The sequence below is a fragment of the Pseudorca crassidens genome, chromosome 10 (genome assembly GCF_039906515.1).
Source record: "Pseudorca crassidens isolate mPseCra1 chromosome 10, mPseCra1.hap1, whole genome shotgun sequence".
Taxonomy (NCBI): Eukaryota; Metazoa; Chordata; class Mammalia; order Artiodactyla; family Delphinidae; genus Pseudorca; species Pseudorca crassidens.
Genome location: NC_090305.1, coordinates 71,084,916 through 71,111,402, shown reverse-complemented (window position 1 = coordinate 71,111,402; position 26,487 = coordinate 71,084,916). Strand labels below are relative to the sequence as shown.

The 26,487-nt window shown below is 54.0% G+C and overlaps 1 pseudogene; it reads left to right on the top strand.

Annotated features, from left to right (window-relative positions):
- Positions 1-6,780: 6,780 nt before the first annotated feature.
- On the top strand, positions 6,781-26,334 carry LOC137232927 (neuropilin and tolloid-like protein 2; annotated as a pseudogene).
- Positions 26,335-26,487: the final 153 nt, after the last annotated feature.

The window sequence follows — 26,487 nt, the reverse complement described above, 5'->3', positions numbered from 1 at the left end:
GTCTGTGAAGATCCCACATGCCATGGAGCAACTAAGCCCATGAGCCACAACTACTGAGCCTGCACTCTAGAGCCTGCAAGACACAACTACTGAATCCATGTGACACAACTACTGAAGCCATGCTCTGCATCCCCCATGCCCATCTACCCATGCCCATCTCCCTTACCTTACCCCAGGAGCCAGAGGACTAAATCACCTCCCGAGAGGGACCCTGACCTTCTGTTGGCCCACAGATACCTCTGCCAGCAAAGGAACTATTCATCCACACCCTGGCTCTCAGGATCAACTCAGCTAATGAAACTGACACCCTCTTGTCTCCCCACAGGGAAAAACAGATGCACCACTGGATTGCATACACATCCCGAGGATGAGGGTTTGCCGAGTTTTTATTGTGCAGCAAGCAAGCCCTTGCCAAGCCACTGCTGCTTTTGGCCACCTCAAAATGCACCACCAGGGGAAACCCTTGGTCAGGGGAGCACTATAAGAAACTAGAAAAGGGTATGAGGAAGAAGAGGTTTGTGTGTAATGCTGGTGCAAAAATAAAAAAGTTAAGTCAGGGAGATCAGATCAAGATGGCAGAGCAGTAGGATGTAGAGCTCACCTTCTCCCACAAATGCATCAAAAATATATCTACATGTGGAATGTTCCTCACAGAATATCTACTGAATGCTGGCCGACCTCAGACTTCCAAAAGAGCAAGAAAATCTCCACATAACTGGGAAGGACAAAAGAAAAAAGAAAAAATGAGAGAAAGGAAACAGGACAGGACCTGCACCCCTGGGAGGGAGCTGTGAAAAAGGAAAGGTTTCCACACTCTGGGAAGTCCCCTCACTGGTGAGGAGATCAGCCTGGACAGAGGGGGAGCTTTGGGGGAGAACGCAGCAAGCAACGGGTTTTTGGAGGACAAAGCGGAGAGAGATCTGCATAGACGGTCAGGGCCATCACCTGGCACTCCCCAGCCTGAGATGCTCATCCACTGAGGTGGGCCGGAGCGGGGGCTGGGTGCTGAGGCTTGTGCTTTGGAGGTCAGACCAGGGAGAGGACTGGGATTGGCTGTGTCAGGAAAGCCTGAGGGGGCCAGGGTGTGGTTGCCACAACCGAGGGAGTCCGGGGACGAAGCCTGGGCCCGACAGAGAGGCAAGGCTGCGGGCTGCCCCCGTGAGGAGACGGGGCGGGCCGCCATAGGAGCTTCTTTCTCCCAGGCTCACTATGTGGTGGCAGGGCACCGCCTATACACAAACTCCAGGGTTAGGTGGAGGGTCCTCCTTCCAGGGAGCACATGGCCTGCCGCGGCCACCACCAATGAGGGTCCCGCCACTGGGAGCCAACCTCTGTCCCCACCCTCCTGGGAGCGTGCACGGGGGGCTGTGCATCTGCATACCCCCTATCAAGGGGATAACGACCAGCACACCCTGAGGAAAGAGACTGCAAGCATCCAAACCAAAAACAACCTTCATGCCAAAAAAATATTAAACCCACACAAGCTATCAGGGACGCTCCCATATATAAATAGCCCTCCAAGACTATAGCAGATAATTGTTTCTCCTAAACACACAGAGTAAGGGAAATATAAGCAAAATGAAGAAGCAGAGGAACCACCACCAGTTAAAAGACGAAGAGAATTCCCCTGAAGGAATAAACAATGAAACAGACCTCTTCAGTCTTATAGACACCGAGTTTAAAAAGGAGGTAATGAAAATACTGAAGGAATTAAGAAAGGCTATCAACAGAAATGCAGATTACTGTAAAAAAGGGACTAGAAAACTAGAAACTATAAGGAGGAGCCAAGAAAAATTAGAGAATTCATTTGCCAAGACAAAAGCTGACCTAAAGGCAATGAATAGCAGAATAAATAATGCAGAAGAAAGAATAAGTGATCTGGAAGATAGAATAATGGAAATGAATGGGATGAATTGGGAGATTGGGATTGACGTATATATACCAATATGTATAAAATAGATAACTAAAAAAAAAAAGTCTCAAGAAAAACAGTAGACACAAAGCCAATGAAAAACATATATAAGATAATGTAAAGTGTGCCAAGCTACGCATAATAGGGATTCCAGAAGGAAAAGAAAGGAGATTGAAAGTGTATTTGAAGGGACTTCCCTGGTGTTGCAATGGTTAAGAATCCACCTTCCAATGCAGGGGACATGGGTTCGATCCCTGGTCTGTGAAGATCCCACATGCCACGGAGCAACTAAGCCCATGAGCCACAACTACTGAGCCTGCACTCTAGAGCCTGCAAGACACAACTACTGGGCCCATGTGACACAACTACTGAAGCCTGCACACCACAACTACTGAGTCCATGTGCCACAACTACTGAAGTCCACGTACTCTAAGTCCTGCCTGCCACAACTACTGAGTCTGCACACTGCAACTACTGAAGCCCATGCAGCTAGAGCCCATGCTCTGCAACAAGAGAAGCCACTGCAATGAGAAGTCCATGCACCACAACAAAGAGTAGCCCCTGCTCACTGCAACTAGAGAAAGCCTGTGCACAGCAACGAAGACCCAACGCAGCAAAAAATATAAAAAATAAATAATTTTTTTTAAAAAAGGCAACAGAGATCCTAAATGATACAATAGAACAGTTAGACTTGATATTTTCAGGACATTACATAAAAAAAAAAAATACACATTCTTTTCAAGTGCACATGGAACATTCTCTAGGACTGACCACATACTAGGGCACAAAACTAACCTCAACAAATTTAAGAGTATAGAAAGTATTTCAAGCATCTTCTTTGATCACAAGGGCATGAAATTAGAAATCAATCATAGGAAAAGAAATGAGGAAAAATGATTACATGAAGACTAAACAACATGTTACTAAAAAAGACAATGGGACGGGCTTCCCTGGTGGTGCAGTGGTTGAGAGTCTGCCTGCCGATGCAGGTGACACGGGTTCGTGCCCCGGTCCAGGAAGATCCCACATGCCGCGGAGCAGCTGGGCCCGTGAGCCATGGCCACTGAGCCTGCGCGTCCGGAGCCTGTGCTCCGCAGCGGGAGCAGCTACAACAGTGAGAGGCCCGCGTACCGCAAAAAAAAAAAAAAAAACCTTGAGACAAACGACAATGAAAACACAGCCATACTAAATCTATGGGATGCAGCAAAAGCAGTTCTTAGAGGGAAGTTCATAGAGATACAGGCCTTCCTCAAAAAACAAGAAAAATCTCAAATAAACAGCCTAATCTACCACCTACAAGAATTAGTAAAAGACGAACAAACAAAACCTCAAGTCAGCAGAAGGAAAGAAATATTAAAGATAGGGAGAAAATAAATAAAACAGATTTTAAAAATATAGGAAGAAATCAATAAAACCAAGAGCTGGTTCTTTGAAAGGGTAAACAAAAGAGACAAACCTCTGGCCAGGCTTACCAAGAAGAAAAAAGAGAGAACCCAAATAAACAAAATAAGAAATGAAAAAGGAAAAATATCAACTGATACCGCAGAAATACAAAAAACCATAAGAGAATACTATGAATAATTATATGCTAACAAATTTGGCAACCTAGAAGAAATGGACAATTTTCTAGAAACATACAGACCACCAAAATTGAATTGAAAAGAAATAGATAATTTGAACAGACTGATCATTAGAAATGAAATAGAATCTGTAACTAAAAACAAAAAACAAAAAAACTTCCTACAAACAAAAGTCCAGGACCAGATGGCTTCACAGGCGAATTCCACCAAACATACAAAGAAGAACTTATACTTATTCTTCTCAAACTCTTCCAAAAGAGGAGGGAACACTCCCAAAAGACATTCTATGAAGCCACCATCACCCTGATACCAAAACCAGACAAAGACACCACCAAAAAAAGAAAATTACAGGCAATTTCTGATGAATATAGATGCAAAAATTCTCAACAAAATATTAGCAAACTGAATCCAAGAACACATAAAGAAGATCGTACGCCGTGACCCAGTTAGATCACCTGGTAGCCATTTTGGTTTGCATCAGAGGACGCTTCAGGTTGGATTCACTGACATTCAACCCCATGTGACCTGACCACCCACCAGGCACTGGGCTGGATGGACACAGATGAACAAGGGTATTTGATCCTCACTACAGGTACTACTAGAATCACCAATCCACAAACAAGGAAACTAAGATCCAGAGACGTCAAGAAACTTGGAAAAGACACACAGCCAAGAAGTGGCAGAACCAGAATAGAAACTGAGGTGTCCACCTCTGGCTGACCCAAAGATCGGTCCTTAGCACCACAACAGTGGTTCTCAAACTGTGTGCCAAGGAGCCCTGAGGTTCTGCAAGGTGAGTGCCTAAGCAGAAGGGCTTCTGAGCCACTCACCCCTGATTCAACAAGGATCCTGCACCCTTATCTGTTTCACATATTCCGTTCGTGCTCAAATGCAGCAATTTTCAAGTAACACTGATCTCTGGAACCTCGACACCTAGCACGGGACTGGCATGGGCTTGGCACATGGTAGGTGCCTAGAAAGTGGTGAATGATTGTGAGAATGAATGAATGGGGTAAGTAAAGGAAGGAAGTTGATCTCTGTAAGCCCTGTGAGACAGATGCAGCAGTACTCTGCCAATTTACAGATGGGGACCCTGAGGACTAAGAAGATTGGACATGGTCGGGCTCAGGGGAGGCACTGGTGGCTGATGAGGACCAGAATCCTGGCTTTTTCCCTGCATGGGAAAGGACAGGGAGAGGGCTACACTCTCAGCATGGGGTGTGGTCAGTATGGGACTTATCTGCAAGGTTGTTTAAAAGTGCACCCCACTCCCTTCCCACAGGCCAAGGCAGAGAAACGGCACGGGGGCTCGCGGACAGGGATGTGGACCCGGGGCCGGGAGGACGTCCTCCTTTCTGTGCATTTGCCCTCTGAGACTTATGGAGGTCCCCCTGCAGGCGCTTGCCCCGCCATCCCTTGGGCCCACCGACCTACCGGCTCCACCGCACACGTTGTGGGGTCCGGCTGCCCGTTTCTAGGGAGGGACGCTGGGCCCGTTGCTAGGGGGCGGGACCATCCGGCAAGGCTGGCGGGAGTTTCCGCCAGTGAACCTCGGCAGGTCTGCACTAGCCTCCCTACACACTCCTGACTTGGCTCCTCCCGCCCCTACTCACTCACGCGGCTTGCCCCACCCAGGGCTGGGCCACCTCCGAGCGGCGGGTTGGAGGCCAGCGGGAAAGTGTCAGCCGTCTAGGCTTTCAAATCCAGGCTCCATTATCCATCTCCCCTCCCAGAGTTTTCTAGAGAAAGAGACAAAGCAGCCAAATGCTGTTTTCAAAGTGCGACAACTCTGATTGAATCCTGTTTTTAAAAAAACAAAGCTATGTAAACAACGTGGTAAGAAAACTTGGGGAAATTTACCGGAAAGGGTCGTTTCTGTTCCCCCGGAGGCTCAGCTTAAACACACACACATACATACATAGCCGGGCTGCAACTCCACCTCAGGCCTCCGCCGGGTGGGCAGTGGATGAACCTCCCCCGCCCCCGCCAGGTGCCCATCTGCTCCAAGACCTGGCATGAGTTCAGGCTTAGATACTCCTTCCTGCCCTGGATATTACTGTTAATTTTCTCAGATGTGATAATGTTACTGTGGTTATACAGAAGACTGTCCTTGTTTTAGCTAATGTGCAGTAAGGAATTTAAGGACCAATGTCAGGATGTCTGCTGCTGGGACTTCCTTTCACATGGTTCAGCAAAATTTATACATAGATAACTATATATAGAGAGGAGATAAAGCAAAAGTGGTCCAATACTGATAATTAGGGGATCTGAAGGTATACAGATGCCCACTCTACCCACCAGTCTTTCCATTTTTCTATAAGGAAAAGAGGTGGGTTACAAACCAAAGAAAATGTAAAAATCACTCCACCTTAACCTGAGAATCCCTGCCCAGGGCCTTCTCAAAATTGGCCTCATTTCATAGATGGGGAAAATGAGGCTTGGTAACACAGGTTAGTGTTGGGGGAGGTGGTAGGACCTGATGCTCATTATGCAAATGCCCGATTTTATTTGACATTTTAGTAATGCTGACTTGGTGCCAGCCCTGTGCTGGGGACTAAGTGTCCAGATTTGAACTGGACGCTGTCCCTACCATAAAATGTCTACTAAGTGGGAGAGAGCCAGAGAGACCAGGCCACAAAGAAACCAGAGGCAGGGTATAAGCTGTGACTAGAGATAATGATTCAGCCTTTGCACTGACTTCTGCTTCCTCTGTCCAGAACATCTCTCTCCACCAACTCCCACTCCTGGCCAACTCCTATTCATCCTTCAAGACCCAATGCTGATAAAACCTTTCCTGAGCCTGAACCATAGTTTACTTTGCTTTTCTTGTTGGCATTCACACAATAGGTACTTGGTGACCATAGCAGAAGGAAGGAAAGAGTATGAGGGGGATTGAAGGCAAGAATGGCCACAGCTCTTCGAGGGGATAGAGACCCCCAAAGCCCTGTTTTGGGCAGCTTGGCTCCTCTATAGGTCTGGAGATAGGCTGTGTACCCCAATCAGCCTGTGGAGAGGCACCTGCTTCCCCTCTTTTGCCTGCCACTTCCCACACTGGGTACAGCTGTCCAAACAGCTGCAGTACCCATCCAGTTGCCAAGGCAACATCAGCCCATGGCGGGACGTCAGGGATGACAGGGGCAGAGCACTAATCCTGGAAAGTTGCCAAGCAACACAGCGGGTTGGTGACATCACAGGCACCATGGCTTCTGGACAGATGGACAGGCCACTGTGGAAAGGGTCCACTCTCAGGAGATCTAGCTTACAGAGTCACTCATCCTCTACTTCGCAATGGTTAGTGCTGTGTCCCTCAACTGGAGGTGGGCTTGAGTGGCAGGGACCAGTGGGTGCTGCTTTCCCCAGCAGCCCTGCCAGCTCCACCTTGCCCCTCTACAGGTGTGACAGTGGATGTGACTGCCTCCTTCCTCAGCAGGGGACTGTGGGTCAGTCCCCACTCTCCTGAGTCTCAAGTGCCTACTTTCAAATGCCATCTTCTGCAATGGCAGGGCATGCAGGCTTTGATCTTCCTGCCCTGCCCTAGAAGTCACCATGCCTACCTGTTCCCTGGGAGAGGAACAAGGGGGCTGAGCCATGACCTCACCCTGGGCTCCTACCCCTCCTGTGGTGGGAGGGCAGTCTTTTGCCCTATATGAGCTGGGAGGCCAGTCTTGCTCTTGTTGAAATGGGGAGAAACTGGCTTCCTGAAAGAGTTGGCGGTGGGGTGGGGGGTGGGGTGGGGGACGACTTGGGCAGACAGGCTGCTTAGGGCACCCTGGCCCAGGCCCATGCCTTTGGACCAGGGGTCTGAGGGGCATGGCAGGCCTGGGCTCCCCTCTCCCCTGTGCCTTCCTGCTGGCAGCACTGAGGCCCGGAGGAATGCTTTACTAGCTGCAGAGATGAAAGCCTTGTGTGAACAGGCAGCAGAATGGGCCCTTCACGTGGCCGACAAGCCAGAATGGAGGGCGACAGGCATTCAGACAGGGTGGCTGGAGCTACCCGCTCTCCACCTGCCCCCAGTTGGCCTCTTGAACCCCAGGATCTCTCTCTGGTTTGCTAGGCCAGGAGCTCTGAGCTGCTGCCTAGAGAAACCAAGTCACAGGCATGGAGGGTATCAGAGAGAGCCGGGCAAGGTCTGAGGCACGCCTTCTCCCCAGGCCTCCCCTGATCCTCCCCTTCTCTGCCATTGGCCAGCTGGCCTCAGCAGCTCCGACAGCATTTTCTCTGATGAATAAAAATGGAGACAAATTAATTCTCCTTTCATCCACACGGTCAGCTTGACAGACAATACCTTGAAAGCCCAGAGCTCAGGGAGGAAGAGTGGAAAGGAGTTCCTGGGGGGTTGGAGGATTGAGGACCAGTCACCCATGAATGCTCAGCCCCCAGTCCAATCCCACTCCCACCTACATCCATGTGGAGCTTCGCAGACAGAATCTCCTCCCTCTTTTGGTTTATCTACCACTTTCCATCTCATCTCAAGCTACACCTCCTCAGGAAGCCCTCCCTGATTGCCTCAATCCACAGAATATGCTCACATTCTCCTCAGGGGACCATAGTCAGTACCACTCAGCAGGCAATCATGCAATGGTCACTGCTGCATCCCCCCAACTGAAAGATGAGCTTGTGTGGTAGGGACCAGGGATGCTGCTTTTCCCAACAGTCCTGCCAGCTCCATCACTCCTGCAAGAACCCATAGGAAATGCTGAGGAGACAGAGCAATCACACCAGGCCATCACCCTGAAGATGGTGGCCACCAACATCTGCCCAGCTGCACATGATCACACTTTACACCCTCTTCCCCAGCCTACCTCCTCCCTCTGACCTGCAATTCCAGACCACGCCAGTGAACAAGGTCCAGGATGCTAAGGTCTGCTCACTGGGAGTGGCAGCCAGGAGGAGTTCCTACCAGTCCCTAAATGCCTGAGCCAAAGCTCCAGATGACAAGCCCCAAGACAGTGATATCTTGCACAAGACATTTCTGTGGGGCCTGAGGAGCTGCAGAAAGCTGCTTATTGTAATTAGGCTCTGAGCGCCTCTGATTTCCCCTTGGCCCCAAGCAGCTCATTGAGCATTGGTGGAATGATCTTTTTGCAGGGTGGGTGGCCTCATCATCTCAGCCTTGTGACCCACTAGGTAGCCCCATCCCACCCTTCCTGGGAGCCTGAGTTTGCTGAGTCTGGGGACCAGACTGCCATTCTGACTTTTTCCCCACCTCTAAAAAGGTCTATGAACAGGGCAGGAGGCCTGGGTTCTGCAGCTGACTCACTGGGCAAGTCTCTTTTCTTGCCAGGCCTTAGTTTTTCCATCTGCATATTGGAGAACACAAATCTTGCCCAGCCCTGAACCTGGGCCTCCTGTACAGAATGGTCTGAGGTACACCAGGACTGTTACCCTACCCCAAATACCTCCATTCTTGGCAAGAGCTTTGCCTTTGCCAGACCTCTGGGAGGAAGTGTGTAAGAAATTCCAACAGTCATAGCAGCACTATTCACAATAGGCAAAACATGGAAACAACCTAAATGTCCATCAACAGATGAACGGACAGATAAGATGTGGTACATATACACAATGGAATACTACTCAGCCATAAAAAAAATGAAATAATGCCATTTGCAGCAACATGGATGGAACTAGAGATTATCATACTAAGTGAAGTAAGTCAGAAAGAGAAGGACAAATACCATATGATATCACTTATATGTGAACTCTGAAATAGGGCACAGGGACTTCCCTGGTGGTCCACTGGTTGAGAATCCGTTTTGCAATTCAGGGGATGCCAGTTCGATCCCTAGTCGGGAAACTAAGATGCCACATGCTGCGGGGCAACTAAGCCCACGTGCCACAACTAGAGAGCCTATGCACCGCAACAAAGAGCCCACGTGCTGCAACTAAGACCTGACATAGCCTATAAATAAGTAAATAAATAAATTAGTGTTATAATAAAATAAAATACGGCACAAATGAACCTATCTACAAAACAGAAACAGACTCACAGACATAGAGAACAGACTTGTGGTTGCCAAGGGGAAGATGGGGAGGGAAGGACTAGGGAGTTTGGGATAAGCAGATGTAAACTATTATACATAGGATGGATAAACAACAAGGTCCTACTGTATGGCACAGGAAACTATATTCAATATTCTGTGATAGCAACTAGAGAAGCCCACATGTCGCAATGAAGATCCCGCATGCTGCAACTAAGACCCAATGCAGCCAAATAAATAAATATTTTAAAAAATATACATTCTGTGATAAAACAATGGAAAAGAATATTTAAAGAAAGAATGTCTATATGTATATAACTAAGTCACTTTGCTGTACAGCAGAGATTGGCACAATACTATAAATCAACTATACTTCAGTTTTAAAAAATTAAAAAAAAAAAAAAAGAAAAAGAAACTCTGACCGGTCAGCAAAAATAAGTTTGTTCAAGAGAGGGAGTTCCTCATTATCAGAGAGGTGGGGCCACAGTTAGTGGCGAAGGCCTGGGGGTGTTCAAAAACCCAGGGCGGCAGCTGGAGCTGGCAGTCTCCTCGGCAACCTGCTCCCACACTCCAGGTCAGCAAACGGAGGTGGCAAGAGGGGAGAGGGCCTCACCCAAGGTCACAGCAGAGTAGGATGGGAACCTGGGGCTGGCCTGCAGGGTGTAGGGAGACACTAGAAGGGGGAGACAACACAAAGACCAGTTACCACAGGCATCTCCTTCCCTCTCCAGGACGGGGAGGGGCATCCTCCGGAGCTTCCCACTTCTCCTGTCCCCTTGTCCCTCCTCCATTCCACCATCCGGTTGCGGGGGAGGTGGTATCAGACAGCCAGATACAGATCGTTCCTAGGATCTCAGTGTCCCCACCTGAACTGGCTGTTGGATCACCAGGGACCCCCAGGCCATCCTTTCCTCATGGAGGGTCCCTGCCCCAGTGTCCTCTTTCCCTGATACTCCTAACAAGCCACTCAAGAACCTGGCACTGGGCCCAAAAGACCCAAGGTGGACAAAATATTGGAATCAAGCACATTCCTGCAACCCAGTGTGGCATCTGGGTTCGAACCAGCAACAGAGGTCATTTTGCTTCACCAAATTATCCTGACTCATATCCACCAAACAAGGAATGCATCTACATTTTGGAAGCTGCTCCACGTCAAAGAATAGAGTTGACCTTTGATAAACATTATTATATAGAACCATCATTTGAATGTCGGTTTGATCACTTGGGAGTTCAAGATGGGCCATTTGGTTTCTCTCCACTTATATATAGATTGTTACTGTGGTGTGAAAAGCCCTCCATTAATTAGATCAACAGGGAGATTCATGTGGATTAAGTTTAGTTCTGATGAAGAACTTGAAGGACTGGGATTTTGAGCAAAATATTCGTTTATTCCAGATCCAGACTTTACTTACCGAGGTATTTTAAATCCCATCCCAGATTGCCAGTTTGAGCTGTCAGGAGCTGACAGAATAGTGTGTTCTACTCAGGTAGAACAAGAGGAAAAAACAAAACCCAGCCAAGCAGTTGACTGCATATGGACGATTAAAGCTACTCCAAAAGCTAAGTTGACGTGGAAAGCTGATCAAGGGACTTCCCTGGTGGCACAGTGGTTAAGAATCCGCCTGCAAATGCAGGGGACACGGGTTCGAGCCCTGGCCTGGGAAGATCCCACACGCCGTAGAGCAACTAAACCCGTGCACCACAACTACTGAAGCCCACGCGCCTAGAGCCCGTGCTCCGCAACAAGAGAAGCCACCACAATGAGAAGCCCACGCACCACAAGGAAGAGTAGCCGCCACTTGCCACAACTAGAGAAAGCCCATGTACAGCAACAAAGACCCAATGCAGCCCAAAATAAGTAAATAAATAAATATATTAAAAAAAAAAAAAAGAACCTGGCACTGATAGGTCCCCTGCCCAGTTCCCCTGTACCCATGATGGGCCTCTGGGAAATGTCATCTCCACCTCTACACAGTGACTCTTAAGTGTGTAGGAGGCTTTCAGGTCTCCACATGGTCTAACAGAGGTGGCCCTGAGAGTGTGACCCAAGACAACCCCCTTTCCTCTTCTCTCTCCAACTGTCCACCCTGACCCAGCTCTGGGGACATCCTGGCCTCAGATCTCCTTGCAAGCAGAAGGAAACTTACTCTTGGAGACCCTGAGGGCAGGAATGGTTGCTCCCATTTAATAGGTAAGCAGACTGAGGTCCTGGAGTGGAGGTCTTGTCATGGACACACATGCTACTGGTAAGGCAGAGCTGGCTTGTCAGCTGGACCCCCTGCCCTTGACCAGGGCCGTCCGTCCCTGCTACCCCTCCCGGTTGCACAGGCCCTCTTGAGTGGCCCTCAGAGCAGGCAGCTGGGCCTGGGGATGGGCAGGGAGTGCCTTGGGGAGGATGCCTGGGCTGGGGAGCAGGTGTGGTGGGGGGCAGCAGGTGCAGGATAATGGGGCCACCAAGGGAGGCCCAGGGAGCAGGTGCCACCGTGGGGGGTGAGGTTGTCATTGTTCACCCGGCTCTTGTGGGCCCCGAGCAGGAGGGGCATCTCTGTGAGCCCCTGGGCCACCTTGGCTCATGCTCAGAGGTTGTCCAGATGCCTGGGCTCAGGCACACAGCCAAGCCCCTCCCCTGGGTCCCAGCAACCCACCAGGTTGCCATGACAACCAGCACTTTCATCCTTGTCCCTTTGTCTGGTCATGGTCCAGCTTTTGTGACCAAGCCATAATTCGGGGGTGGAGAGAAAGGGGCCTTGCCTCCAGACACACTCAGCTGGGGTAGAGTTGTGAACCCGAGGCAGAGGGGACTGGAGGGCACGTTAAAGGAAACTGGAAAAGCTGGGTTTGCTGGCCATCAACCCCTGCAGCTTCCTCCCTTGGCTACTGACCACACTCTCATGGCTGAGTCTGTAGGCCTGGGAGTGACCAGGGCCCCAGGCTCTCCTGTCCCCTCCCTGTGCCTCATTTTCCCATCTATAAATGGACCACCCCTCTCCACTGATGCACCATGGCTGAACAATTTGATGACTTCCCTGTATAACTGAGGAAACCAAGGTACAGAGCCAAGCTGGGCCTTGGCCTGGATCACGCCACAGAGAGCAAGAGGAAGAGCCAGGCCTACTGGGGATCCAGGACCTCAAGCCATTAGGCCCCCACGCCAAACGACAAATCAAGCCCCACAGTCGTCCCTTCTCCTGACACCCCCATCGGGAGGAGCCTAGCCACCAGATTGGACAGGGCTGGGAGCAGGCTGTGGCCGCCCTGGCCCCACCAGCTGTGTGACCGTGAGCAAGCCCTTTCTCCTCCTGGAGCCCCAGTCAGTAAAATCAAGGGGTGTTGAGAGTAATGGAGAGCCCTCCCACCCACAGCTGGGGTGAGAATGAAGCAAGGCGCACTCTGCACAAAGCAGGCTCCATGCCCACCCCACAAACATCACACATCCTCCACTCCCAGCACCACCTTGGCCTGCCCAGAGGACTTGGCATCCCCATGTGTCCACCCTGCCACCCTGCTCCAGGCCTTTGCACCTGTGGTCCCTCCCCTGTGGCGCACTCTCCGCCTCACACAGGAATCTGGATGTCCCAGGTCACCAAGAATTGGAGAGCATGACCACTGCTTAAATCTACAGGAATCCCCTAGAGACAAGTTGTGATGTTCAACAGGGAACCCCCGAGCAGAAGCAGAGCGTGCTCCTGGGATGTGGACCTGGCTCCGGGGATGGGATGGCACAGAAGGGGAGCAGGATGGCTTTAGAGACTAGGCTGTAGCAACTTTTGTCCTTTCTTCCTTTTGTCCTCCTCTTTGAGAGCAGCCAGGAGTTCCTACAAGCCCCTGCCCCAGGCTTACCACCCCAGTCTCGTGGGAGGAGTCTGGGCACCCCAACAATGATCAGCACAACCTTGAGGGTTTGGTGTGAGCTTCTGTAGGGTCTTCCACCTTCCATGGGATTCAGGGCTCTCTCTGCAGGCCCCTTAGGCTCAGGACAGACACCCACCACCAGGGCAGCTCCACAGACATGACAGGGTCTGGGGATGTGCCCCAGAGACACCTCCAGGCAGACACCTCAGTCAGGGTGGGTCTGCACCCCCCCTTCTCAGCCACCACTGGTCCCCCTGAATGAGACTTGACGAGCAGAGGGCCACAGGGGAGGGTCTTGGGCTCTCCTGCAGTGCAGTGAACACTGAGCAGAGAACCGATTCCAAACAGCAGGGCCCCGACCCCATGTCTCAACACGGCACGGCCATCTCAAGAAAATGTCACTTCCTCTTCCCGTGAACATCTTCCTCTGGGATTAGCTCTGCATCTGTGCTGGATGTGCTGGGGTGGTAGCAGAGTCTGCTACCTGAGGCCATCAGGTGGGTGTTGGGGCCTGGGCTGAGGCTGCACCACTGGCGGCCCATGCCAGCAGGAGGACAATGTCCGCCTCTGTAGTTATTTATTATCACTATGGGTTAGGAAGCTGTTACTGAGGAACTAGAATGTGTCATGAGGTTTATACATCATGTCATTTAATCCTCACACCAGCCCTGGAAGATGGTGGCTATTATTGTTTCCCCTTTTACAGGTGAGGACACCGAAGCTCAGAAATGTTAAGCTTGGGAAAGGGGATCAGCAGACCCACCTGAGGGGTGGGAGAGGGTAGGAGGGCATAGCTGAGGCCACTGTTAGGTAGAACACGGTGCAAGGCAGATCTGGGCTCAGGGTAAAACATTCTGTGCAATGGCCTGAGCCAAGGGACTGGGCTATCCAGGTCGCAGGGAGCACCTGTCATGAGAGGCATGCAAGGAGAAGCTGGATGGGATACCTGTTATTCAGGTATCAGGATGGAAACAGAGTCCCTGTCCAAAGCATGTGAGAACCTAAGGTATCCATCCTAGCCTCACCCCAGTCCTGGAGGGTGCAGAGAAGGCAGCACCTCCCACGTAGGGGTTGAAGGATGGAGGGGGACACACTGCCCAGACCATCCCCCTGTTTTCTCATCTCCAGGAGTGGCTTCCACTTTCCAAAGTATGTTTTAGTGAGAAGTTTCAGAGAACCAGGGACAAGGCACAGGTGGAAACACAAGACTGGGAGTGAGTACCCCAAATTTTGCATCCCATGCACTTGACTTGCCTCATCCTAGTGCCAGCCCTGTGGGGACATTTCAGAGCTCAGTCCCACTCCCACGTCCCCTCCCTAGGGAACTGACAGCTCTTCCTTCCCTACCCCTCATACCAAGCCCCATCAGTTCTACTCCTAAATATCCCTCAAATCCCCTCTTCTCCAGATCCACAGCCATGGCCCTGGGCACCACCTCCCTGGCCTCCCAGCCAGCAGTTACCAGTTCCTCCTACCCAGAAGCCCTTCTTAGACCCCTCCATGGCCCCTCCCTCTCCCTACTTGGCACCTTGTGCTGCCCTCTGGCCAGAGAGAGGCCCTTTTAGTTCCTGGTAAAAATCAGGTGCCTGCCCACTTCTCACCTGGATCATATTCACTGCAGCTCAGGCATCTTTCCTCCCAGGTCTGGGTTAAGCACCTCCGTGCTCCTACAGCCATGACAAAACTGTGTAGCCATGACCATTAATATGTCTGCCTTGGGAATTCCCTGGCAGTCCAGTGGTTAGGACTCTGTGCTTTCACTGCCAAGGGCCCGGGATCAATCCCACAAGCCATGCAGTGCAACCAAAAGAAAAAACATATATACATATATATGTGTGTGTCTGCCTCCTCAGAGAGACCAAAGGCACCATGGGGCAGGGTCCAACCTGTCTCACCCAGCCTTGCATCCCCAGCCCTGCTGCCTGACACAGAGGAGATGCTCAGTGACCGAGAGACAAATGGATGAATGAATGAGAGTGTGGCCAAGGCTGGGAGGGCTGTCCTATACAGGCAGGTCCCCGGGGTCAGCTGGGTGTAGAAGCCAGAGCAGGAAGTGGGTTCGGGGAGATGTCCAGGGCAGGAGACTGACTGAGCCAGCAGGTCCTCTGCAGAGGCCCCAGATTTGTGTGCCCCCCCTACCCTGAACTGCAGAGAGGGGGCATCTCTAACAGCTACACATCTGCCAGAAAGGGACAGGAATTGGTGCCTTATGCCGAAGGGAGAGGGTGATTTAGGTGGATTCCTAGAGGTCTCACCCACTGCCTCTGAGCCACATCTTCGCTTTCAGCAAAGCCATTTTACAGTCTTCCTAGGGACCACCACGGGTGTGAGGAAATCCAAAGGTCCAGCCGCGGTGCACCCACGCTGCTCAGCTGGAGGGGGGATGCCTGTTGGTGGCTCTGTACAGCCCCCAACCCCAACCCCAACCCCAACCCCTGGGCAGAGAACAAGCAAGTTTGAGAGGGCAGAAGGTTTCCCTGGGCTTGGCTGACCTTGAAACTCCAGCTACTGCTCTCTGTGGGTGGTCCCGGGCCAGCCTTCTGCTGCTTCATACTCCTCTCAGCTCAGTGGCAGCCTCCTGGACTTCCTGGCGGGCTTCCAGGCCTCAGAGGAAGCCACCGCCTCTGCCACCACTGCTACCGCTGCCACCACTGCGGCTGTGAAAATGCAATTACAGCAAATAGCCGCTGCCTCACTTGAGCCTCACCACCCACACCTGGAACTAATTAACTTAATTAGGCCTTAATGAGCTACACTGGTCAGAAGGCCTATTTTTACTTAATTATCCCCTAATGTGCTTGGCATGGAGGAGCCCGGGACCAGGAGGATGGCTTTGGTGGTGGCAGCCACCTCTTCTCCCTGCAGAAGGGACACCCAGGAGTTATGCCTGCAGGCCAGGAGTGAACCTCAAAGCTGAAAGTTGGCGAGTGGGGGTGAGCCAGGGGACACAAGCCAGACCCGCGGGAACAGCGCCCCTCTCCCAGCCCCATCATTCTGGCCACCCTGCCTCAGCTGGGCTGAGAGCCCCCCTAGCCCTAGCACATCGCCCTGTTAGGATTTTCTGCATCGCCCGTGCACCACACTATTCTCATTTTCCTGACTCCCACTAGAGTATAGGTTCCACGAGGGTAAGGATTTCATCTTGGTCGCTACTGAATCTCCAGCCTAGAACATGTGCCTGGCACATAGTAAGGACTTTTTGTTGAATGGATGTTGAGGGAATGCCTTGACCCTCCCACAAACAGCCAGAGTCCCCAGCCCCTTCCTCGAGCTCCCCAGAACCCACCCAAACACCTCACACCTGAAGATGACATCCCCACATCCTACTCTGGCCTCCCAGCCTCTGCTCACACTGGTCCTACCATCTGAAGTACATCCTCTGTGAACTGAAATTCTTGCCTGTCCCAGGCCCTGCAGGTGCCGTGTCTCCTGACCAGTGAGGGAAAGGGTTGGGACCTCTGCTTGTTTGAACTTGGCTCTTCCTGGCACTTATCTCTGCCTACCCTTTGGAGGACACTCCTTGGGGCTGGGTCTGTCTGAACCCTGAGACCATGAGCCCCTGGAGGTAGTGACCCTCATCTTTGCCTGCCCATCGCTCCCCATTTAACCCCAGTAACCAGGCCCAAGGTGGCTGGCCCATAGTCAGCAATTAGCAAACAAGTTGGCCTCACCTTGATCATATGCCTCCAGACCCAGAGAGGGGCTTGGATGAAAGCCAAGTCCAGCCAGTTGCGGGTATTGCCTATAAGAGGGGGCACCACTGAGTGGGAAGGTTTGGGATGGCCCCCAGAGCCCATGCCTCCCAGACAAGATTCCCCAGTTCAGAAGGGCAGGGGGCCCAGCCTGGGGCAGTTGGAATTGCCAGTCAGAGCTGTCTCCCCAGGGGCCTGACCCGCATACAGGGCACAGGTGGGACAGAAAGAGGAGGGACAACTATGACGACATAATTTGGAGAGAGGGAAGAAAGATGTCACATTCCTTAGGTACCTCCCTGGGGACTCTGGACAGTGTCAGGATGTCTGAAATCATAGACTCTCCCTTCACACAGGGATACTGAGGCCTGAGAGAGAGAATCCGCCCAGGTGACCCAGCCAGACAGAAAGTAGAGTTGCTGGGACCTGATTTTGGCTCTGACAGCACCTCTTGGAGGCCCTGGAGCCTCGGCTTGCCCATCTTTACAATGGTAGCACTGATTCCCATCTTCCCTCACTTCCTTCCCCCTGCCGCCACTCCCCCGACCCCTGCCCAGGAAAGCTGTGAGACTCACTGAGGGGAAGGCTGTGGATGGTCTCAGGCAGGTCAGGGCCCCACCTCCTGGCCTTGTGGAAGGAGGCAGGGGGTGGGGAGTGCAGAGGAGGCTGAGGGAGCAGGACTCTGGGGGCCCCCCAGTGATTCCCTGCCCCCTCCTAGGGGAAAGAGCCATGGGGCAGGAGACCTTCCTGAAGCTGAGGGGGAGCTGCCTGGGCTCGAGGAGTGTCTGGCCATGTTGGGCTGCCTCTTGGGTCAGCAGCACTGCCACCATCAGATCTAACACCTTCCTTGCCCCAAGCCTCAGTTTACCACAAGTCCAATGAGGATAGCAGTAATCAATCCAGTCCTTCCAGTCTGTGGCCTCGAAGAGCCACCCTGAGGGGCCAATAGGCTAGTGGCTGGTGTGAGCATCAAAACCCTGAAGAGAGAAGAGACAGCCTGCAAATGGTAGTATTTCAGGCAGAGAACCTGGGGGCAGAGGGGCCTAGACTGCCCGGGCCCCTGATCTCAGCCAGACCAGCCTAGCCAGGGCCCTGGCTGTGGGGACGGCAGTGCCCATCTGTGATGGGAGAGGCTTGGTCAGGGATGCCATCAGCCCTGGAAACTGCCTTTCTGCTCCTGCTGACTCTTCTGTCCTCGCCTGTCTGTCAGCTTCTGACAGTCACCGCGCCTCACGCACACAGCGGCCACTGCCTCCAAAGCAGAGGCAGCTGCTGCGGCCTCCATGCTGGAACCAAAACTGAATGAGCATTTTCACAATGTTGCCTCCCGCTGACGGCTCATAATTGCATGTTGAAGCCATGTGATGGAGCCCAACTTACACTAATTATGTCATTACCCTAATTAAGTAAATACTGTATGTGCTAATTGGCTGAAATCTCTTCGGGGGGGATGGGCAGGGTGAGAGGAAGCCCGTGTCCCCTAGGCTTTCACATGGATGGGCTGGGGCTAATAAATTCGGGGGGGGGGGCATTCTTCCCTCAGTTTTGCAGGTTCTGCCGTCACCCAGGTGGGATGCAGGGAGGACCCTCGGCCACTGCCCTGGACAGGCTTGCCCATGCTCCAGGGGAGAAAGCAGAAGGTGCTGGACAGGTGGTCAGAGATCCAGGCTGGAGGCCTGCCTTTGCCCTGACAGGCCAGTGGTCTTAAACAACCTTCTACCTCTCTCCAGTGGGTCCTCTTGCCCACCCCCCACCTCAGCCAGCCCAGAGCTTGTGGAATCTCAGATGTACGGGGCACAGTGGCATCAGAGGGACTCAATGTCCAGGAAGGACTAACCAAGCCACTGTCATCCACCTATATAGGACAATAGTTACATGCCCGGCCTGGGACAGCAGGAGGGAGAAAGGCTGATGACCGAGCAAAGCCCTAGGCCCAGGGGACAGCACCAGTGTGAGCCAGCAAAGGAATAAACAGAGCTGGCATGTAAGGTGGAAGACAGCCTGAGGAAGTCAGGAAGGCTTCCTGGAGGAGGAGGACCTCAACTGTGAGAGAGGACATAAGGGCCTCAGAGATCAGATAATCTTTCAAGGTGTGATTTTTTTTTTAATGCCAAACTTTTTAACCATAACCTTCAGGTTGGGGTTACGAGAGAGAAGAGAGCAGCCATCTGGAGGACGGTCCCAGATGGGAGTCCAACCCATTTGGGGGTACTGAGGGACCAGAAGGAATGCCAGCCCTGTGTCAGGGACAGTTGTGTCCAGAATGACCAGAGCCCTCATCCTTCCCTCTCTAAGTCTATCACCATGGACCAGCTGTCAAGCGAGGGCCCCCATCCCTGCCCTGTCTCTCATGAGGCTGTGGGGAGGGTCCCAAAGGCAAGAGTTTGAGGCCTCAGCACTGCAGCTGGGGCCTCCAAGAGCTGAGTCTTCTCAAACCCAACAGAGCCAATCAGTGCCCAGTCTGGCGAGTGTGCCCAGGTGCCTCAGTGTGGGCATCCCTGTTCTCCCAGCTCCACCCCACCCGCCTGCTGCCACCTCCATAGACATATGCTGCAGCTCCACACCCGGCAAACACCACATGCTCACTTTGGTGGGCAATGGCTCCCTGCCTCCCAGGCTGGAGGAAAGAAAAAACAAGAGGAACGTGAGGCCTAGCCCTGAACAGGCCCAACTCCCAAGGCAGCCTCGGCCAAGTCTCTCCAGCTCCCAGGCCTCATGCTCCCAATAGATGATACACACTCATTCATTGCCTGTCCCAGGCCTCCATTCATTCCACACAACATGGTCTGGGCTCCCCTACACTGGCTCCAGGAGACAGAAACAGATAAGAAACCATCCTTTTATCCATGACATCTGCAACTTACTCTCAAATGGCTCAGGAAAAAAAATACATATAACTATGCACACATACAGAGCAAATACATATATAGAGAGGGAGAGCAAGTGAGGAAAAATATTAACAGTAGTCGACGTGGCTAGAGGGTATATGGGTGTCTTACACTATTCTTATTGACAATTCTTCTGTAAATTTGCATTTATTTAGAAGTAAATGGAATGAAGGAAGGGAGGGAGGGAGGGAGGAAGGAAGGGAGGAAGGGGGGAGGAAGGGAAGAAGGGAGGGAGGAAGGGAGAAAGGAAGGAAGGGAGGAAGGGAGGGAGGAAGGGAGGGAGGAAGGGAGGGAGGAAGGGAGGGAAGAAGGGAGGGAGGGAGGGAGGGAAGAAGGGAGGGAGGGAGGAAGGGAGGAAGGGAGGAAGGGAAGGAGGGAGGAAGGGAGGAAGGGAGGAAGGGAGGGAGGAAGGGAGGGAGGAAGGGAGGGAGGGATGTCCTTTCCTTTTATGGGATTCCAGGCTGAGAGGAGGTAGCTGGAACGGTGGCAGCCCGGTTGATGTGGCCCTCCTTGGTGGCGCTGGGACAGCTTCCCTGAGGAGGTGGAGGGAGTTGGGCTAGGCAGAGTCTAAGGGCATCTAGCTCTTACCCTTCCACGCAGGGTGGGATGGAGGCTGACTCCTCCTCTCCCTGTCACAGCTTTAGGCAAGCCCACAGCTCCCTCCCCTCTTCCTGCTCTCCAAAGCACGTTGGTGTGCTGGACTTTCTATAAGGAGTCTCCAGTGGGATGAGAAGGGGAACTTCCCTTGGTCGTAAGCTTAGGACGGCCTCCTGTGCCTCTGAGCATGGGAGGAGACTGGACCAGCCCGGGGTGCTGTGCCTGGGACTAGAGAGGGATAGGATGGTTCTGATCAAGGCCACCCTACCTCCCCTGCCCCTCACAACACTAACACAGACTTGTGCTGCAGCGGCCCAAGCCCAAGTGGAATTCCCTCGTGCCCTTGCCTGTCACAGTAGCACTTAGCAGCAGGAGGGAGCAGCAGGAAGTGGTTCATTATTCCATCCTTCATTAGGTCTGCATTAGGCAGCCCAAGAATCGTGGGATGTGCAGGAGGCCTCTGCTTTAGATGGGCCTGTTAAGGGGCTGCAGCTCTGGACACGCCCCCTGCAGCCTCCTTCCCAACTCACCCCCCCCATCCCCTGCTTCCCCACTCCCTTCATTCTTCCCCATTGTGCCTACCATCCTCCCCACCTCCCTTGGGGCCCCAAATGCTCTTCCCTAAAAGGGGACTTCCCCTACCCAGTTCTCAGTCCAGGCTTTGGACCCCATCCACCATCCCCTCCCCCAAAGACACAGTGACAGTGGCATCCCGATGTGTGGTCAGTCTCAGCAGAATGAAGGGGACCCGTGGCCGCTTTCACAGCCCATCCCCTCTCCCCTTGACCTCAGGCTGACACTTCAGAGCCTGGACCGCCCCAGAGTGGACCTGCCCTCCATTCAGGAGACTCTGTCCAGGACGCTCCAGACTGCGGCACCCAGAGGTCAGCAGGGGCCCATTCCTCCATTCGGACACCTTTGTTCTTCTCCCGCCTTTGTCCCTGGCCCATCCTCCTAGCCAGCCCACAGCCCAGAGCCTTACCCCTCGCCTGGCGGCTCGCCTCTCCCTCCCATTCCCCTTCGTGGCCTTTTGCCCACTCAAGTAGCAGAGCCTGGCATGGGATGGGGTGGAGCCTCTCTGCCCACCCTGCCCAGCCCCCAGCCCGCCCGCCCCCTGCAGCCCTCCTCTCCACTACTCCCTCTCCTGCCCACGCCCCCTCACTTGCCCCACGTCCCGCCCCTCTAACAACCTCCCCTCTCTAGGTCTGGCCCCCTCACCTCCTCCGCCCCCTCCCCATTTCCTCTTCCCTCTTTCCTTGGCCCTTCGGTCCCTGGAAGTCAGGCCTCCTCCCCTCCCCTCTTCTCTCTCATCCTCTCCCTTCTTTCTTCCCCCTCCAGTCTCCACTCCTTCGCCTGCTCACTCACCCTCTCCCTCTCCTGCTGCCCCCCTCTCTCTCCCCCACCTCTTTGTTTCAGCTGAGAACCGGCTCCTCGGGACAGTTCCCACACCGCAGTGCCTCTGGTGAGGAGACAGCGCCGCCGAGGTGAGCTGAGCGATCGGGCACCGGCAGGCGCGGGCAGCCGGAGCTCCGGGGGCAGGTGGGTGGGGAGACGGGGCAGTCCAGCCCGCCGCTTCTCTGCCCGGACCAGTGGGAGCAGCAGTCGGACTGCCAGCTTCGGATTCCCCGGTGGTTAGCAGGAGCCAAGGACAGAGGGGCAGCCAGTTGGCCACGGGGGGGGGGGGGGCAAAGCTTGTCAGGAGCTGGCAGGCTCTGTCCCAGCCCTGGTGCCTGGCTTCTGTGGGTGGCCCTGGGTGGAGGGAGACCCTCAGGGGGTACCCGACTGGGTGGGCGGGGGGCTGGGCTGCCAAGAACAGCCATCCCTGACGGTCTGAATGTATGCCCTGTCCTAGAGTCCAGAGCTCAGGACCCAGCCTCTGGCTGGGCTGCGGCTGCGAGGTTGCCGGGTGGCAGCAGCGGAGCTGTCCGTGGGGCTGTGACCCCTACAAGTGTCCATTCCTGGGGGGCTATGGTTGCTGGTCAGGTATGTGCTGGACCACTCCCATTGCCCAGGTGGGGGGTGTGGGCGAAGGAGAGCTCTGCCCCATGCTACAGGCTGGCTGCTTTCACCCCAAGCTACTGACCACCAGACCCAGAGAGCCACATGGAGGGGCACTTCTCCCTGCCCTATGGGTCTCTGACCAGCTCCCCCAAGATGGGGTCCCCAGGACAGCTTTACCCAGAGTTGCAATCAGTAGGGATTCAGGTCGAAGCTCACATGTTCCTGCGGTCAGCTTCCTGGGGTGAACTGAACAGGACAGGGAGGAATGCCTTGATGGGGGTGGTGGGCAGCTGGGAGAGAACAGGTGGAAACGGAGCCCTGGCTCTTGAGTAAGGCTTAAGTGTGAGTACTGGACATGACCCAGGGCTACACAGTGATCCAGAGACCCTGACGCTGGGTAGGTGGGTGGGAGTGGATGGAAGGGGCAGGAGCCAGTGCCATGGGCCCCACCCCCTTCTCAGCTGGAGCTGGGGATAGAGAGACAGCACTGGATGAGGACAGAGGGTGCCTCTCACACTTCCCCAAAGAGGCGAGCAGGGAGGCTCTGTAGGCTGCCAGAGGAGGGGCAGGAAAGGCCAGGAGTATGAGGGAAAGGGTGGGGGGATTCCCACTGGGGTGCAACTTGGGGGCCAGACCCTGGCTATCTGGCTAGGGCAGGGCCAGATCCTACAGCTCCTTGAACCCCCAGGAGGCAGCAGTGGACAAGATCATGGTGGGTAGTGATCCCATGAGGCAGAGCTGTGAGGGGCATTTTTCCCACTAGGACTGGGTAGATGGGGCACTTGTTTCTGGGGGCAAACTCTCCCTGGACAGAGCCTCCTTAACTGAGCTGGCAACAGCCCCTCCCAGACGGAGCAACCTGTAGAGAGAGGGGGCATCAGAGCCGGGGGCCCCAAGCCCACCCCACACAGCCTCTCCAGAACAGGGCAGCCTGAGCCAGGGAAGCAGGACGGCAAAGCTTCACGACTGGCCTTCAGGTTGCCTAGGGAGGGGTTGACCGTCAGACATCCCTGTCTCAGGGAGAAAGGCCAACCCTCCCAGCCTGGGCAGAGCTCACCCCAGCTCTGTGGCCCTATCTCTCAAGCGACAGCCCACCTAGGCCACTGGCTTCCCCACCACTCAGGGCGTGTCAGTGTTCCCCCCGCCCCTACTCAACCCCTGTCCTCCCCTAGCACACAGGATTCCTCTCACCCAGCTAGGGACTCCTGGCCTGGGGTCAAGCCAGTTCTCCCCCACGCAGCCTGGACCTCATCAGGTCCCTCACACGTGATCCAGACCCAGAGGGATCAGGCTGCCCCACCTGTTTTTCTAAACCCTGAGGGGCTCTCTCTCGAAGGTTGAGTCAGCTTACTCTAGCTCCAGCTGATCCCCCCCACTGGCTCTGTGATCTCGCATGGCACTGTGCACCCCAGCAGCCATTAAAGACTCAAATACCACATCCTGCCAGTGCCAGTCCAGTGCCAGAGGGCAGTAGTCACTCGCTCGGCCTCAGTCAGTGAGCACCAAGACCTCGCCGGCTCAACCCCGACCCTGTCTGGAAGAAGGGGCCTCCCTGAGCCAAGAACTCCCTGAGCTTCTCCTTGGAAGAGGCCAATACCTCTCCCTTCTCTCCCTCTGTCCCTGACCCCCTTCCACAGAGCATTCTTACCTACATCCATCTGCTGCCGACACCTCCCCAGAGAGGTAAGCAAGATAAGGATGTTGTCCCATTAAACAGAGGGGAAAACCAAGGCCTGGAGAAAGGAGGCTGGCATGGCCAAGACAAGGACCTAGGACCCGACTCCCACTCCAGTGCTCCTTCCAGGTCTTTTAACTGCCACCTTGGTGAGACCCTACATGCGGTGGGGTGCCTATGCTCACCAAAGTCCACTCGCTGCCCAGGCTCTCTGCCCCACAAATCCTCATGCCCTGAAGGCTTTCCAAGCAACAGAGGGGCTAGGTTACTCCCAGGGGTGTTTGAGCCAGGGCTTCCAACCTTAGTTCCAAAGTGGGCATCCAAAGGGATGCCTGGCCTGGCTGAAGGCTGCCGGAATGAGGCTGCAGAGGAGTGGGCAGGGCGGAGGTGGGAGGGGGTTGCTGGGCCTGGTGATGCACCTCCCTCCTACATGCCGCACCTCTTCCACCCACCCCCCACCCCCATGATAAGGATGGCCTCAGCATCAAAGTCCTAAGACAGCCTCCTGGCATCACTCCTTGCCAAAAACTCCTTGTGGGGCCTGCCACCACTGTCAGTGTGAAGTGCAACCCCTTCAGCCAGGCACACGAGGCCTTTTGCCAATTGGCCTCTGCCAGCCTTTATGGCCTCCTTGCGTTTCTTGCATCACCGTCTCCCCAACATTCTAACCACACCAAACTGTGTGTGTCCCCCACCCCACTCAGAGCATGGCTCTGAGGCCCACTCAGTGACCGTGGGTTGAACTGGACACACACGCCGACACGTCTCAGAGCACACACACAGGTGTGCACACAGATGCAGGCACACACCTTTGTGTGGAAACCCACCACACGTGGCTTTTTGCCAAATCACACACACAATGGAGCTGTGAAATCTAAGCCAAGAGGGACTGACAAATCTGTTCTAAGGACCCCTAAAGAGACCAGTCATGGTCACGTCACCATCCCCAAGCCCTTGGCAGGGCAGCAGGGAAGCAGGAGTGGATCTCTGGCTCTGGCTGAGCCCTTGACAGGCCCCAGGGTCTCTAAGCCCCAGAGGGTAGGAAGAGGATAGTCAAGCAGGTCCCAACCAGGCTCTCATTCTGGTTCTGTGGCAGACTTGCCATGCAGCCCCAGACAAGCCACCTTCCCTCTCTGCTTCACCAGCTATAAAACAAATGGATTTGGATTGGCAGACACCTAAAGGCTGGCCAGGCCCATTGCCCAGCTGCTCTCAGTTCATGTCAAGTGCAGAGAATGGAAGGGCCTGTGAAGGCAGCAGCCAGGGAAAGCTGCTGGGGATGGAGATGAGGTGGGAACGAGGGCAGCAGGAACCCAAGTGGGGACAGACGGAAGCCAAGAGCCACAGGACGGGAGCAGTTATTGTGACACATAATTGACATTTATGGAGCAAACAATAAGTCCTACAGAACACTCACTATGTAGGCTTTATCTCATATTTTCATCTAGATTGCAGCCAAATACATCCTTTCTCATCTTGGGGTTACCAAATGGGCAAATCTAATGGGTTAGGCCCAATCCAGCCTCTGGCCTCCAGCCCCCACAAACACAGGCCCAGGGCAGGGGCCAAGGTGGCAGGGGGAGACTCTGGCAAGACCCCACTCTCTCACCCCTCAGCAGGTGTGTAAGCAGCAATGCGCACAGGAAGCAGCACAGCACACCCCGTGCTGAGGATCTCCGTGTACACACACAGATGCGTTCCCCCTCCTGCGATGCCAACACCAACACCTGCATGCTCACATGCCACCACACATACACATGCACATGCTGGGGACATGGCAGACAGGCCCTCTGCCACAGCCCCAACCCTCTTATCCTGCTGTTGCTGGGAACTTGACACCCAGTGCTAATCCTCATGCCCCAGAGGGCAAGGACTGAAGCAGGAACAGGGCATATCTAGAGGGTGCCAGAGGAGCACCGGGGCACAGGCACAGCCATGCGGGGACAGTAGCCCCTAAGACTATGACATCCCCACCCCTGCCGGAAGAAACCTCCCACCAGGACAGAAGGAAATGGAGCCCCTGCATCACAAAGGGGTATGAATTCCCCTCTCCCCTAAATCTCCCTGGACCCCAGCACCCGGCTCACCTGCTCACCTCCCTCCCCATCCCCAGCCCCCCAGGAACCATCTGCAAGCTGCATCATCTGGAGCCCAAGTAGAGAAGGGAGGCTCTTCCCAGGAGCAGGGCACGCCAGCCCTGGCCCAGAGCCCCTCACACCCTCAGAGAGGAGGGCACGGCTGGGATGGAGGAGGAGGCCAGCAGGAACAGCCCCAGGCCTCGCTGTTCTCTATGGCTTTTTATTCCTATGTGA